Source organism: Staurois parvus, unplaced genomic scaffold (assembly GCF_062004578.1).
Source record: "Staurois parvus isolate SC_StPar_1 unplaced genomic scaffold, SC_StPar_1.0 ptg001642l, whole genome shotgun sequence".
In the NCBI taxonomy this organism is placed as follows: domain Eukaryota; kingdom Metazoa; phylum Chordata; class Amphibia; order Anura; family Ranidae; genus Staurois; species Staurois parvus.
The window spans coordinates 2485022-2500530 of NW_028319438.1; the positions used below are offsets into that span (position 1 = coordinate 2485022).

The following is a 15509-nucleotide window of genomic DNA, read 5'->3' on the forward strand; positions in this document are numbered from 1 at the left end:
TATCGTGCTAATTTTTTGTAATAAACATTACTGTTTTTGTATACCATTTGTGGTTTTTGCCATGTAAAGTTCTAGGGGAATATTTCTATTTTTTGTTGGTCTTTATATATTGGGATGTTGGCAAAAACGGTTTAAATGGTGGGACATTTTACCATATTGTTCATTTTTGCCTCAATATAGAGCAAAAGTATAAATTTTCAAAAAGCTCAGATATTTTGATCGTCATTCTGCGCTTTGTGAGTGCGTGCAAAATCGTGTCACTTTTTTTGCACGGTTTTGCGCTACATGCAATGATTTCAATAGGATGCCCTATGTGCAACAAATGCGCCAGAGCAGCTTGTGTAGTTTTTTGAGTGTCGAGCTTTGTGTGCTTTTTCTTTTTTTTTTCTCTCAATAGTGTTTATTCCTTTTTTTCCATGAGAAAAGACTTACAAACCAGTACAGAAAAATATACATCCATTTTTTTCTCCCCCCCCCCCCCGTATAAACTGAAACAGGCAATGCGCAAAATACAATACTTCAAAACAATTATCTGTTGATGGTGACCAAGATGGAAGATCTGCAACATTAAGATAACAGAAAAAACTAAATCTAATGTAAAACTGTTTGTCAGGTCTGGTGTCTCAGACCACCCCGACCCGTATAGAATGGGCAATCGCCCTCAAATGTTCAACAGGCCATAGGGGAAATGTCCCTCGTGGCCTTTGGTTAACTGTGTCCAAAACCAAAGAAAGGACTTGAAAAAAAAAGGAGAAGAAGAAATGAAATAGAGAGAGAGGAGAGATAGGGGAAGAAAAGGAAAGAAAGAAGGAAGTAGAGCACGCTTGGTGGAGAAGGATCTGGCTAGCAGTCGGGTGCGGGGATTAAGAAGATTAATATTTATCAATGCTAATGTGTTTTATTAATCAATTCAATACCGGGCAATTTTACACCTTCCTGCCCAGGCCATTTTTCAGGTTTCAGCGCTCTCACACTCTGAATGACAATTGCGTGGTCATGCAACACTGTACCCAAACTAAAATGTTATCATTTTCTTCACACAACTAGAGCTTTCTTTTGGTGGTATTTAATCACCGCCGGGGTTTTTATTTTTTTCTAAATTAACAAAAAAATTAAAAAGAAATTTTGAAAAAAAACCCACGTTTTTCTTTGTTTTTGTTATAAAAGTTTGCAAATAAATAATTATTCTTCATAAATTTAGGCCGAGATGTATTCTGCTACATGTCTTTGGTGAAAATAACCCAAATTAGGATGTATTTTTTAGTTTGTAGGAAAGTTATAGAGTTCACAAACTATGGTATAGATCTGAATATTGATCAATCCTGAAGTACTGACAGCCAATCTAATTTCTTGAGGTCCAAGAATGTCAGAATAGTACAGATATCCCCCAAATGACCCCTTTTTGCAGAGTAGACAGTCCGACGTACTTCATAAGAGGCATGGCGAGTTTTTTGAAGTTATATTTTTTTTGTCATAATTTTTCGGAAAATGAAAAAATAAAAAAAATTATTTTCACAATTTTTTTTTTACATACTGTCACCAGTGCAGTACAGCGTCATCATATAACTGGCATGGCGGTGATCAGGGACACTGACTGGTGACAGTGAAAAAAAAATATATATTTTTTAAAAAAAAAATTAAATTTTTTTTTATTATTTTAAATTTTTTATTACATTTTTTTTCTTTTTTTTATAAGATTTTTTTTTCATATTTCACTATGTCCAAAGTAGTACAATGTTACCATAGTAACATTGTACTACTTTGGGGACGTGATCAGTATTTTTTTTTTTTTTACATAATTTGCTTATAGCAAAGAATTACTTTGCTATAAGCAAGCATTTACCTGAATGACATCAATTCATTCAGGTTTTTTTTTTTGTGCTTAGCTGTGATTTGGCCACAGCTAATCACATGACATGTGCATGTGATCGCTGTGACCATTCACAGCTACACACTAGTATACAATGGATGGCATGAATGAAGCCATCCATTGTATACAACTGTCATGTGACCTGCTGTGATTGGTCACAGCAGGTCACATGGTACCGGCAATGGGGCTGGTACTCAGATCTGTCATCGGCCGTGTCCGAGGTACACAGCCGGTGACAGATCGCGCCACTGCGCGGCTCTGCAAGCGCGTGAACTGCACATGTGCGGTTGTACACCATATGGCGGCCTCCCAGAAAGCTAGTGCATTTTTCCGGACGCCATACGGCTATTGGCCGGGCGTCAAATGGTTAATATTTCAGAGTGTGCATTTATTCACCCCAAAACAATCCCTTAAATCTTAGCACAAGAGCTCTAGCACAGATATAACATCTGTAGGCCATTAGTAGGAGCAAGAAGCTCAGTCACTATCCTCACCCAGGGTCAACTTATCAAAGAGTTATTCTCTCAAGCCGTTCTCTGCTGCCTTCACACATCTCAGGTTTGTAAGGTGATCTCCCAGCTTTTTCATCAGCTTCACCTCCTTCTCCAGGAATTCAGACTCCAAGAAGTCACACATATGAGGGTCAGCGTGCATTGTGCAGGGGCGGACTGACAACTCATTGGGCTCGTGTCCTTGCCCACACTCAAAGCACACCCAAAAAAGCCTATAAAAAAGGTACCAGGGGCATTTCATGGGGCCCCCTACTGACCCCGGGCCCTCGGGCGGTGCCTGAGTGCTCAAATGGTCAGTCTGCTCCTGGCTCTATGGCAATCTTATGGAGTTCCAGCAAGGCCTTGTTTACACTCTTCTCCAGTTTCAGAGCATGTTCCATAGCACTTGTTCCATTCCCCCATTCATCAGCCTCTGGCTTCTTGATATCTTGAAACACAATACGTCCTCCACGCTTGTTCTGGAACTTTAGGAATTCCTCAGTTTGATCTTGCTTCTTTTCAGATTGCTCTCGGAAGAACTTTGAAAACTTTGCCAATGCTACGTCATCACGGTCAAAGTAAAAACCCAAGGACTGGTAGGTGTAGGAAGCCTGCAGCTCGAGGTTGATGATGCGGTTGACTCCAGCCTCGCTCTCCTGGTGGTAGTGTGGGGGATTAGCTTCAAATGGTAGAGCTTGGTTAAACGCACACAGTAACTCGCTTTCTTTTTTAAGTCCTTTTTAGCCCACTTTTATTTAAATGAAAGTTCAAAACATCAGAAGTTCCCCACACAGGGGTATCGATCATCCACATACACAAAATTCAGCCTCCTGGCTCTCTCAGATATAAACACTCTTCCACTGGCCTTCCTCTTCAGGCTTACGTCTGTCTCCTGCAGACTCTTTCAAAAACATGGCTCTCGCACACACCTAGCCACAATAGCTAGTCTCTAGCAGCCCCTTGCTGCTATTGGCTTCCACCTCTCCTTGGTGGAGCCCTCCTGACTCCTATCTCCCGGGGTGGAGCCCAGAACCCTGGTCCTGACTCTATGAAAAGGCCTGCACACACCTGTGCAATCAGTCTCCTGGCCATTCCCAAAACCTGGTCCCAGGATTGGAGATTTCATCCCTCCCAGATCTCTTTGAAATCTCCGGGCTCCAGATCCCAAAACAGACCTTACAAACAAAGGAGAAAAGTGAAAAGCCACTTTCCTCCGTATCAAACACTTACCCTGGAGCCCCTCAACCTGCCTTGTTGAGAATCCTGGGTGACAGATCGTCACACTGTCACAGTAGTTATGGCAGATCTGGCTGCTCATAGTGACTCGTGGCTGGATGAGCGGGATAGGTAGGGGTGATGATGATCGGTGGTGTGGCACGGTCTCCCCGGTTCTGTCCAACCACTGTTGAAGCAAGAACTGACACAGCTCGCGACGATTAATATTTATCAACATCCCATGTTGACCACCATCCATCCTAGGACGATGCTGAAAGATATTGCATCCAAGGATCCCAGGTTTTTTCAAAAATATGCCATCCTGTCCTGAAGAATAGCAGTCAAACATTCGTTGACCATCATCCAGGTCAGCTTAGCCTTCAGGAGATCAAGGGAGACCAAGGGGGGCCGCCAAGAGCGTGCAATGGATATCCTGGCAGCAGTAAATATAAATGCGATCAGGCGTTTCACATATCCGGGTACCCCCTCTACCGGCCTCCCTAGGAGAGGCGAGTCAGTGAGTATATAAAATTATACATGCGAATACAAAATCCCTTTACTTTGCTACAGGTCCACCATGTATGGAGGACTGTGCCCTCCTGTCCACAACCACGGAAACAGCCGGAGGGCTTTGTGCACTTTTTAAGTGCGCATTTTACCACATTTGTCATGCCTTTTGTAGTGAAATAAATGTTTTTTTCCTGTGTGTTGGGGGCGGGTCATTAACATGGAATTATTTATTTCAGGTACTTTTATAGCTCCATCAATTTACACAGCGCTTTACATATATATTGTACATTCACATCAGTCCCTAACCCTCAAGTGGCGTACAATCCAGGGGCGGACTGACCATTTTGTAACTCGGGCACTGCCCGAGGGCCCGGGGTCAGTATGGGGCCCCATGAGATGCCACTGGTACATTTCATAGGCTTTTTTGGGTGTGATTTTTGTGTGGGCGAGGACACAGGGGCCCCATGATCCCCTATTGCCCGGGGGCCCCATAAGTTGTCAGTCTGCCCCTGGTACAATCTAAGGTCCCTAACTCACATTCATACATACACATACTAGGGCCAATATAGACAGGAGCCAATTCACCCACCAGCATGTCTTTTTAGAGTGTGGAAGGAAACCGGAGTACCCGGAGGAAACCCACGCAGGCACAGGGAGAACATGCAAACCAACGACCCGAGTACTGCCAGGTGGAAGTGCTAACCATTTAGCCACTGTGCTGCCCCTGAATGGCACCATAACCATGTTAGTCCTTACTGCACTTTTCAAAAATGCACCGAATTGCACTCTGTTACACGTGTTCACGCAACGCTAAAGTGTGAATGGAGCCTCAGACGTTGGTAAAGATGGCTGAAAAACTGCACAGGAACCAAGATTTACATTATTGTGTCATCTGGGAGAACATAATGAAAAAAAACCTTCCCTGTTCCCTTGACTTGTTCACAGGGGCGGACTGACCATTTGGAAACTCGGGCACTTAACGAGGGCCCGGGGTCAGTAGGGGGCCCCATGAGATGCCCCTGGTACCTTTTTCATAGGCTTTTTTGAGTTTGGGCAAGGACACAGGGGCCCCATGATCCTCTATTGCCCGGGGGCCCCATGAGTTGTCAGCCCGCCCCTGCTTGTTCATATGATCTGATCACACAGGTTTTAATTTGGTGATTCAGCCGTTGATTACCGTAATTTAAGAGGGACTTTTATGGTTCCGTTGCATGATCTATTATTGACTTGGGCCGTGCTTTCCCAGAATTCTGCTTTCCAGTTACTGGTGCATTGATTCTCCAGAAATTCAGTCATTCCGGGGGCTGGGTGCCCCCCTTATAAAAATATAGGTTTTTTTCCCAGGAAGGGTTAAACCTGCACATACCGGATACAGCCTGGGTTTGGTTTATGACTTTTTCAGTATTATCAATATTAGTTATTATTATTATTATTATTATACAGTATTTATAAAGTGCCAACAGTCCGCTCAGCGCTGTACATTACAATGGGGGACAATACATGAGACAGTACAATAATAATACAGTTAGTTCTTATGTTTTGCTTTTGACAGTTCAGCCGAATATTTTAATCATTTCCCACCCAGGCCAATTCTGACATTTCTGTCCTACATAAATTTCTTAGAACCCCCAAACATTGTATATATATTTTTAAGCAGAAGCCCTAGAGAATAAAATGAAGGGTGTTGCAATTTTTTTTTTTTGCGCAGTGGTTTTTCAAATGCAAATTTTGGGAAAAAATTGGTGTGTATTGCTAGAGAGGTTTTTTTCTTGGGAGAGTGCAACCTCTTGACACCGGCCGCACGCAAATGTGCGGCCTCCCAGTATTTGCGTGCAATTAAGAAAAACATGATACAGAATTATCAGTAAATAAATATAAAGAATCAGGAGTAGGGTACTTTTTAAATGCAGCCAAGGGTTTGATTCCAAAGTTTTGGCGCCAAGTAGAAGCTCCAAAAGAAGAAGACTCGATAGATAGAATGGATCATATTGTTAGATTGGAGAGATTGCTTTATATTCAAGAAGATAGGCTGGCAACATATTATATGAAATGGGAAAAATGGGAAGAGTTTAGATCAAAAGGGGAATTGATGAAAAAAAGGTCTCTCTCAGGGGCGGACTGACAACTCATGGGGCCCCCGGGCAATAGGGGATCATGGGGCCGCTGTGTCCTTGCCCAAACTCAAAAAAGCCTATGAAAAAGGTACCAGGGGCATCTCATGGGGCCCCCTACTGAGCCCAGGCCCTCGGGCAGTGCCCAAGTTTCCAAATGGTCAGTCCGCCCCTGGTCTCGCTTTATTCCTACCCATCTGTAACAAGAACACCTTTAAAGCCTCTTTTTCTCCTGCCTAAGAGTGGAAGGTGAAGGGAAGAGTGGGGGAGGGGGGTGACTTTAGGTTTTGTAAAGGGGAGGGATGGGAGAAATAAAGCAAATATGGGAAATGAATGAACAATTTGTTTTTTGTTGTTATATGAATGTAAAGAAATTATATTGTGGATTTTAATTTTCCTAATATTTTTAAAACCAATAAATATTTAAATTAAAAAAACAAAAAAAAAACAAAACATATGTGCTGCCCTGCGCGCTCCCAGCACACGTCTGGTACTCACGGAAAGGTCCCGATCTCCTCTTTTGATCAGGACCTTTCCTGATCATGTGACAGTGAATCCCAGTGGTCACATGACCCTAAAACTCTTCCCCACCTCTCGGCTTCTTAAACCTTTAAAGTGCCGGGAGGCGCCTGCGCCAAAGGGTTAAAGTGTTACTAAACCCACAACAGTACAATCAGTCTGTATATGCAGTAAAGCATGCTTGTTATACTCACTGTGGAACCTAAGGGGTTAATCCACTGCATTGTGTAAAAAGGCTGTTTTATCCTGTCTTCTCTGCCCCTCCTCTTGTTGAAATGACCACCTGATACAGACTGAACCTGTGGTCACATGCACATGCTCAGTTTGGTGTGTATTGCTAGAGAGGTTTTTTTTTTTTTCTTGGGAGAGTGCATGTGATCAGCACAGGGCCAATCAGCACTGTTCAGACAGAGGGCAAAGGGTTTCACATCCTCCTAGAGCAGAAAGAAAACTCCTTCTACAAGGTTTAACCAGTGCTCAGCTATACACTGATATAAGTCACAAGACTGCTCTAACTGCTGATGAGAAAAGGTATTTAGCAGTTTATATTTACTAAAATAATTGCATTTCCATGTTCTGTGTACTGTGGGAGACAAGATACATTAAGATGCGGCTTTCATGGGACTTTTATGAGTTTACATTGCAGTCTTTGGCACTCAAGTCACATGAAAGTCAAAGTAGTACAGGAGCCATATTAAAGTCGTTGTGACTTTAAGTCGCATAGATTTTAATGGTTTTCATTGAAATACATGCGCTGCGACCAATGTTGCATGGAAAGTGGCACAAGTGTAAATGGAGTCTAAGTAATACAATGAAAAATCTACCATTTTTCTTTGAATCATCCTGAAAAATAGAAGCGCTTTTCCTGTGCCTAGGCACTCCTGTGCATATATTCTCATATTGTAGAGGCATATCTGCAGTGTGAGATCATCTAAGGCACTGCTGTCTCTGTTAGTCTCAGGAGATTTGGTGCGGTCCTGTGCTACTCACTGTTCTCCTTGCTGAAGAGAAAGCTGTACCTGAGGACCTGCGATGCAAGGATCTCCCTGCTTCCTCTACACTCTCCTGATGCTTCCTAATCATTGCCCCTTCAGTCAAATCACCGGGGTGCCCTGCTCCTCTACCAAGATGGCCACCTTCACACATGGACACAGTGCAGAACAAGGCATGGTAAGTCAGTAATTGGGAAAAGATCAGCTGTAGGGAGACCACGGGCAATACTGGTGGTGACTAGTTGCTTGCTTTTTTTTTGGCCTAGTTCACATATGTGGCAACTCTTGCTGCCCTTCTGAAAAGTGATCTATGCTTTTCAGAAGGCAGTTGACAGGCAACTGAGAAGCCTCCTCAACACCTGCTTAATTCCTTAAAAGTCCCTCCTACTGTGCTGCAAGCATGCTCATTGGACGTGGTTGCAGGGCAATTGAGGCATGGCAGGGAACTAGTCACTAGCACCAGAAAGGGGACAAGGGGTGGGCAGGAGGGGCAGCTGCCCCAGGTGCAGAGAAGCAAGGAGGCAAAGAATGAATGCAGGGTGGTACCCATGTAGTGACAGTGGGGGAAGGGGCGCATTTTTGGCTCCTTGCCCTGGGCACTAGATGACCCTGTCCCGGTGCTGACTAGCATGCAATGCACGTTTAGCTGCAGATAGTTGGACGCAGAGCTTTCCTTCTTTTCCTAAATGCGGCTAAACTGTCTGCAACTAAATGTTGCTGATCATTACGTATGAATAACAGGATTACTTTGGATTGGGTGAGTCAGTCTGCAAAAGAAAAGCTATTTCATCAAAGCAGACACAGGTAGGTATAACGTTTGTTCAAAGATTTGGTACGGTCCTGTCCTGCTCACTGTTCTCCTTGCTGAAGAGAAAGCTGTACCTAAGGACCTGCAATGCAAGAATCTACCTGCTTCCTCTACACTCTCCTGATTCTTCCTAATCATTGCCCCTTTAGTCAAATCGTCCACTAACGGTGCGAAATTCAAATGAAAATTCTTAGAAAAGATTTTCGACAGAAAATTATTTCGGAATTCGACCCATGTATGGGCGGATTTAGCGGATGCAGACACTGCAGCTTTCCTCATTAGAGCTCTGAGAGTGCACCAGGTGATCATAATGAACCAGACCCTCCTACTCAGAATCAGTCTGCAAAAGAAAAGTTATTTCATCAAAGCAGACACAGGTAGGTACAGCGTTTGTTCAAAGATTTGGTACGGTCCTGTCCTGCTCACTGTTCTCCTTGCTGAAGAGAAAGCTGTACCTAAGGACCTGCAATGCAAGAATCTACCTGCTTCCTCTACACTCTCCTGATTCTTCCTAATCATTGCCCCTTTAGTCAAATCGTCCACTAACGGTGCGAAATTCAAATGAAAATTCTTAGAAAAGATTTTCGACAGAAAATTATTTCGGAATTCGACCCATGTATGGGCGGATTTAGCGGATGCAGACACTGCAGCTTTCCTCATTAGAGCTCTGAGAGTGCACCAGGTGATCATAATGAACCAGACCCTCCTACTCAGAATCAGTCTGCAAAAGAAAAGCTATTTCATCAAAGCAGACACAGGTAGGTACAACGTTTGTTCAAAGATTTGATACGGTCCTGTCCTGCTCACTGTTCTCCTTGCTGAAGAGAAAGCTGTACCTGAGGACCTGCAATGCAAGGATCTCCCTGCTTCCTCTACACTCTCCTTATGCTTCCTAATCATTGCCCCTTAAGGCAAATCATCCACTAATAGTGTGAAATTCAAATGAAAATTCTTAGAAAAGATTTTCAAAAGAAAATTATTTTGGAGTTTGACCCGTGTATGACAGGCTTTAGGGGATGCAGACACTACAGCTTTCCTCATTAGAGCACTGAGAGTGCACCAGGTGATCATAATGAACCAGACCCTCCCCCCATTCAGAATCAGTCTGCAAAAGAAAAGCTATTTCATCAAAGCAGACACAGGTAGGTACAACGTTCATTCAGATCCCTGCAATGGACATTAATCACCCGGAGGGGATTGTTCTTTTCTTTTCTATACGAATGTGGTGTGAGGTTTTGGATTGCAAAATCCCTCAGTATGTTCAGAGCTGTACGGACTGTAAAAAATGCAGGTCGGGCCAGGTTGTCTGTGAACTCAGCGAAAAAATATGTCCATAAAAAGATTGAACTTTTCCTGCATTTCACCATACACCGACCACAGTATTTTTATGGTGTGTTCATCGGATGCAAGCTTCATAGCTCACCATGAGGTTGATTTGTAAAGTATTTGCTGCACAAATGTGTCAGCAGTCACCCTTGTAAATGTTTTTAATATAAGAAACGGTATTTTCTGAATGTTTATAGTGGTAATAAACCCAAAACCAAAAACGTAATATATAGCAGCTTACCAATCATTAGATGTGGTGGCTGCATTAGTTTTTTTTTAGGCTTTTTTCCCCCTCTGTTTTCACCTGGGGATCTGGCCAGTAACACACTTCCTGCAATAAAGTGTCCTCACTCTGGACGAAGGAACACAGGGGGCACAGCAGACAGCAGCATTGTCAGTCTGGGGAGAGGGGAGTGTTAGATGGACTAGCAGATTTAGATACACTAACAAACTGAAGTTGAATGTCAGCTCACACTTTATAATCAATTACAGCAACAGTTTCTTCTTCCTTTTGTGATAAAGGTTTTACGTGAATTCCTATTATATTCTATTGCTCCCTTCCCTACTCCCCTCTCCCCCCATGCTCCCCCCCCTCCCCTCCCTACAAAATCTTTAGGAATAATGTATTTATGAAGATATAATGTGTTTTATGTTTGTTTGTACAAAAAAACAAATAAAAAAAAAAAGTTTTACGTGAATAAATCAAAACTGACTATTGTAAGCACCCCTATTAGTAGTAAATAGTTTGTCTCAACCCCCTAACTGCTACCTTTGTAGGACAGTTTGGTCTTTTAAAAATTAACAGACTTACTGGCCGGATCACCAGGTGATAATACAAAAAAAGAAAGCCTAAAAAAGAAAACGAATGCAGCAGCCACATCTAAGAATTGGTAAGCTGCAATGAAAGAAATGTTTGCTGTTGGGTTTAAGTTGTTTGTCACAGGAAGCATTCGTTTGGGGAATCCTGTTTGTTTCATTGTTGCAAAATCAAATGTTATTGAGAATGTGTTAAAGAAGACTTAAAGCCAACATTTCATACTCCTGATATGTCCCACATGCAAGAAAAATATATTTCAAACATATTTTAAAAATATTCTTCCCAAATATATTGACATATACCGTATTTGCCGGCGTATAAGACGACTGGGCGTATAAGACGACCCCCCTACTTTTCCTGCTAAAATGTAGTGTTTGGGCTATACTCGCCGTATAAGACTACCCCTCTTCCAATGCACACCAGTGGGAGGAATAGTGCCCCATCATTGATGTCAGTGGGAGGAATAGTGCCCCATCATTGGTACACATAATAGTGCCCCATCATTGGTATCAGTGGGGGGAATAGGTGCCCCATCATTGGTATCAGTGGCAGGAATGGTGCCCCATCATTGGCATCAGTGGGAGGAATAGTGCCCCATCATTGGTATCAGTGGGGGGAATAGGTGCCCCATCATTGGTATCAGTGGCAGGAATAGTGCCCCATCATTGGTGTCAGTGGGAGGAATGGTGTCCCATCATTGGTGTCAGTGAGGGGTGGAATAGTGCCCCATCATTGGTGTCAGTGGGGGGAGGAATAGTGCCCCATCGTTGGTGTCAGTGGGGGGGAGGAATAGTGCCCCATCGTTGGTGTCAGTGGGGGGGAGGAATAGTGCCCCATCGTTGGTGTCAGTGGGAGGAATAGTGCCCCATCGTTGGTATCAGTGGGAGGAATAGTGCCCCATCATTGGTATCAGTGACACCAATGATGGGGCACTATTCCTCCCACTGACACTTGCTGACCCTGTTCTAGTACGGTGCTGCTGCAGCCAGCATATGTGGTTGCAGCAGCACCTCTACACACAGCACTTACCTGCTGCTCCGGCACTCAATTTTCGCGGGGCCGCTCGGCTCCGCCCCCTCGCCGGTGATTGGCCGCCTGTGTGCCTTTCCTGAGCTACAGTTCTGGCGGCCAATCACCGGTGAGGAGGCGGAGCCGCGCAGCCGCACGAACATCCAGTGGCCGAACTGAAGGAGACGCCGCGCTTCCTGGACCGGATCGTCGTGGGACTGGATCCAGGTAAGAGACGTCAGCCCCTGCAAACCCCTGTACTTAATGCCGCAGCCCCCCTAACATGTGTACCGGCGTATAAGACGACCCCCGACTTTTGAGAAGATTTTCAAGGGTCAAAAAGTCGTCTTATACGCCGGCAAATACGGTATTTGAAAAATGTTGAAATGCTACAATTTTGGCCATATTAAATATATTAAAAAAATAAATAAAATATATTATATATATATATATATATTTTTTTTCATATATTTTGTAATAAAAACACATCTCTACATGCAATATATATATATATATATATATATATATATATATATATATATATATATATATATATATACTGCATGTTGAAATACGTTTTTATTAAAAAGTATATGAGAAATATTTTTAAAAATACATTTCAAATGTATTGTATGTCTTTAAAAGACAAATCTACATTTTTAAGATTATATATTTTTAAATATATTCATCAGATTTTTTGTAACATATAAAAAAGTCATTTTAACATATATTTTTATATATATTTGTAAATGCATTCCAAATAATGTAGATTTGTATTTTTAAAGATATACAGTATATACTATACTATAATACTAAATATATATATATATATATATATATATATATATATATATATATATATATATATAAAATATATTGTTAAAAATATTTTTTATATATTTTGTAATAAAATGCAGTGTATGTATGTGTGTGTGTATATATATATATATATATATATATATATATATATATATATATATATAAAGTGTCATTTCTCTCTTATGTCTCCTTCCCCTTCTGTCTCCTTTCACTTCTGACAGGTTTTCCTGACCCAAGCGCTAACAAGGTGACAGTGGAGGGACCTCCAGCTGATTGACAGCTGAGTTCTGTTCCTGTGTGCTGTGTGAAGGGGGGGATATGTCCCTTCCCTCCAATCAGCTCTCAGAGCTCTTGTACAGTGTGTAACTGCAGCTCCCCGCCCCTTGCTTTGTGAGTCTGTGAAAAATCCTTTTCATCTCTGAGTTTTACAAGAGTGTAGAGCAGTGTTTCTCAACCTTTTTTCAGTCAAGGCACCCTTTAAAATGATGGACAATCCCGAGGCACCCTTTAAAATTATTGACAATCCTGAGGCACCCTTTAAAATTATAGAGACAGTCTTGAGGCACCCCATTCTAAAATGCGGTGCCTCCAGACTGTCCATAATTTTAAAAGGGCACCTCATTCTAAAATGTGAAAAACTATTCTAATAATTTTATATAACGCAGTAACACCTACACATGTAGGACACCCAACATTAGAGGTGATTTATTCTTCTAAAGCAAATACACTTTTGCACACTGGTACTGACTAGTATTCCAATGTTTCTCCTCTCCCTCAGTTTTTCTTCTATCACTGAGTTAATATGACCCCAGCACTGAAGGAGAGGGGAAGGGGGGGTTCAAACTAGGATGCTGTGCAGACAGCCGACATCCTTCTTATTAACTGATGATGTAATTGGTTGTCAAGATTCTGGTGGCTAGAAGGTCGTAATAGTGCACAATGAAAACCTGTGGCTTTGTGTAACTAAAAGGCAGGCTTGTTCCACCCGCTGGCTTGCATACAAGTTTTGGGAAATTTTTAGAGATTTTGCCAAGGCCCCCTGAAGAAACCTCAAGGCACCCCAGGGTGTCTTGGCCCCCTGGTTGAGAAAGGCTGATGTGGAGGACAAATGCCGCAGATAGACAGGTACAACTTATGTAGGAGGATTTGTTTCATCTCTGTGTGTCTCCTGAGGACAGTCACTTCACTGGTTATATGGAAGGGTTTCAGGGGCGGACTGACCATTTGGAAACTCGGGCACTGCCCGAGGGCCCGGGGTCAGTAGGGGGCCCCATGAGATGCCCCTGGTACCTTTTTCATAGGTTTTTTTGAGTTTGGGCAAGGACACAGGGGCCCCATAATCCCCTATTGCCTGGGAGCCCCATGAGTTGTCAGTCCGCCCCTGAAGGGTTTACAACCACTTTAAAAATTGAGAAAATGACATTAACATTTTAAACCGTACATAACATTTTATTTTCAACATTGAATGAAAATTTAAAAAAAAAGTGAAATTTTATTTTATTCTAAAAACATTTTTAAAAATAGTAAATATGGTTTTAAAATGACATGAACAAGTTTAAAAGAATTGGGTTGTCTTTCAAAAGCCCCTCTCGTTCCCCTTTCATGATCTAGGCGTGACCTTCTCGCCCTCCACCTGATTATTTTTCAGTATGTAACAGATTTCCGATAACCCTCTTGTGACATGTTGTTCCTGTGTACAGTATGAGGCTCCACGTGGATAGACGTGTACGGCATTTCTGGATCCATGACCGTGATGTGACCTGCAGAGGTCATCGCGTGGTCAGGAGGACATCCTGTGTGATGGCACAGAGAAGGGTTACCCAACTGCCTCGTCACTGCGGAGAACCTAGTGACCCGCTTTTATCAGAAAGAGAATTTGGGGAAATAGCCTGAGATTGCAGAGTATGAATCAGTGAGGAATTCCCATGCCTTGGATGAAAGGAAGAGTGAGACACGCTATGAGGATTCACAACGGCGCCAACTTCAGCCACCTGCCTCCTCGCTGTCAGTGCGAGTCTCATCCCAGCCCTGCCAGGGTGTTTTAAGAGGAACTCCAACTAAACACACACGGCACACGGATTCATTTCAAGGCAGAATCATACGTGACATATATTGTTCCATGTTTAGGGCATTTTTGAAAAAAGTCCATCTAGTTCAATCAATAGTGGAAATAAATACCGGACACAGAAAACAGAAGACTTCCATATACAGAGCGTTATACCTTGATCCAGAGCAGAGTTTCCTGACTGTTCACTACAAGGGCCACATTGTAAATTTTACAATTATTTGAGTGCTGAAAAAAATGTATAAATGAATTAATAAAATTAAAATGGACGGATACATTTTACATGGATTTGTATTGTAATCAGATGATTATTGACAAAAGAAAAAGAACGTTAGCAAAAAAAAAAGTGAGGACAATTGAAATTAACTTGAGCAATTAACAAAAGGTCAAACAAAATAAATTCAGTCTCTCCATACATTTGTGTCCCCATCAGAGTCTCCCCATACATTTGTGTCCCCATCAGAGTCTCCCCATACATTTGTGTCCCCATCAGAGTCTCTCCATACATTTGTGTCCCCATCAGAGTCTCCCCATACATTTGTGTCCCCATCAGAGTCTCCCCATACATTTGTGTCCCCATCAGAGTCTCCCCATACATTTGTGCCCCCATCAGAGTCTCCCCAGACATTTGTGTCCCCATCATAGTCTCTCCATACATTTGTGTCCCCATCAGAGTCTCCCCATACATTTGTGTCCCCATCAAAGTCTCCCTATTCATTTGGGTCCCCATCAGAGTCTCCCCATACATTTGTTTTCCATCAGTCTCCCCATACATTTTTGTCCCCATCAGACTTTTCCCACACGTTTGTGTCCCTATATGACTTTTCCCGCACATTGTGTCCCCATCAGACTTTTCCAATACATTTGTGTCCCCACCAAAGTCTCCCTATTCATTTGGGTCCCCATTAAAAAGTTTGCCTATAAATTTGAGTCTCCATCTGACTTTTCCCTGCACATT

At 42.5% G+C, this 15509-nt stretch overlaps 1 pseudogene; it reads right to left on the reverse strand.

The window, feature by feature from the left end:
• Positions 1-2675: 2675 nt before the first annotated feature.
• Positions 2676-14259, reverse strand: LOC149434917 (ferritin light chain, oocyte isoform pseudogene; annotated as a pseudogene).
• Positions 14260-15509: the final 1250 nt, after the last annotated feature.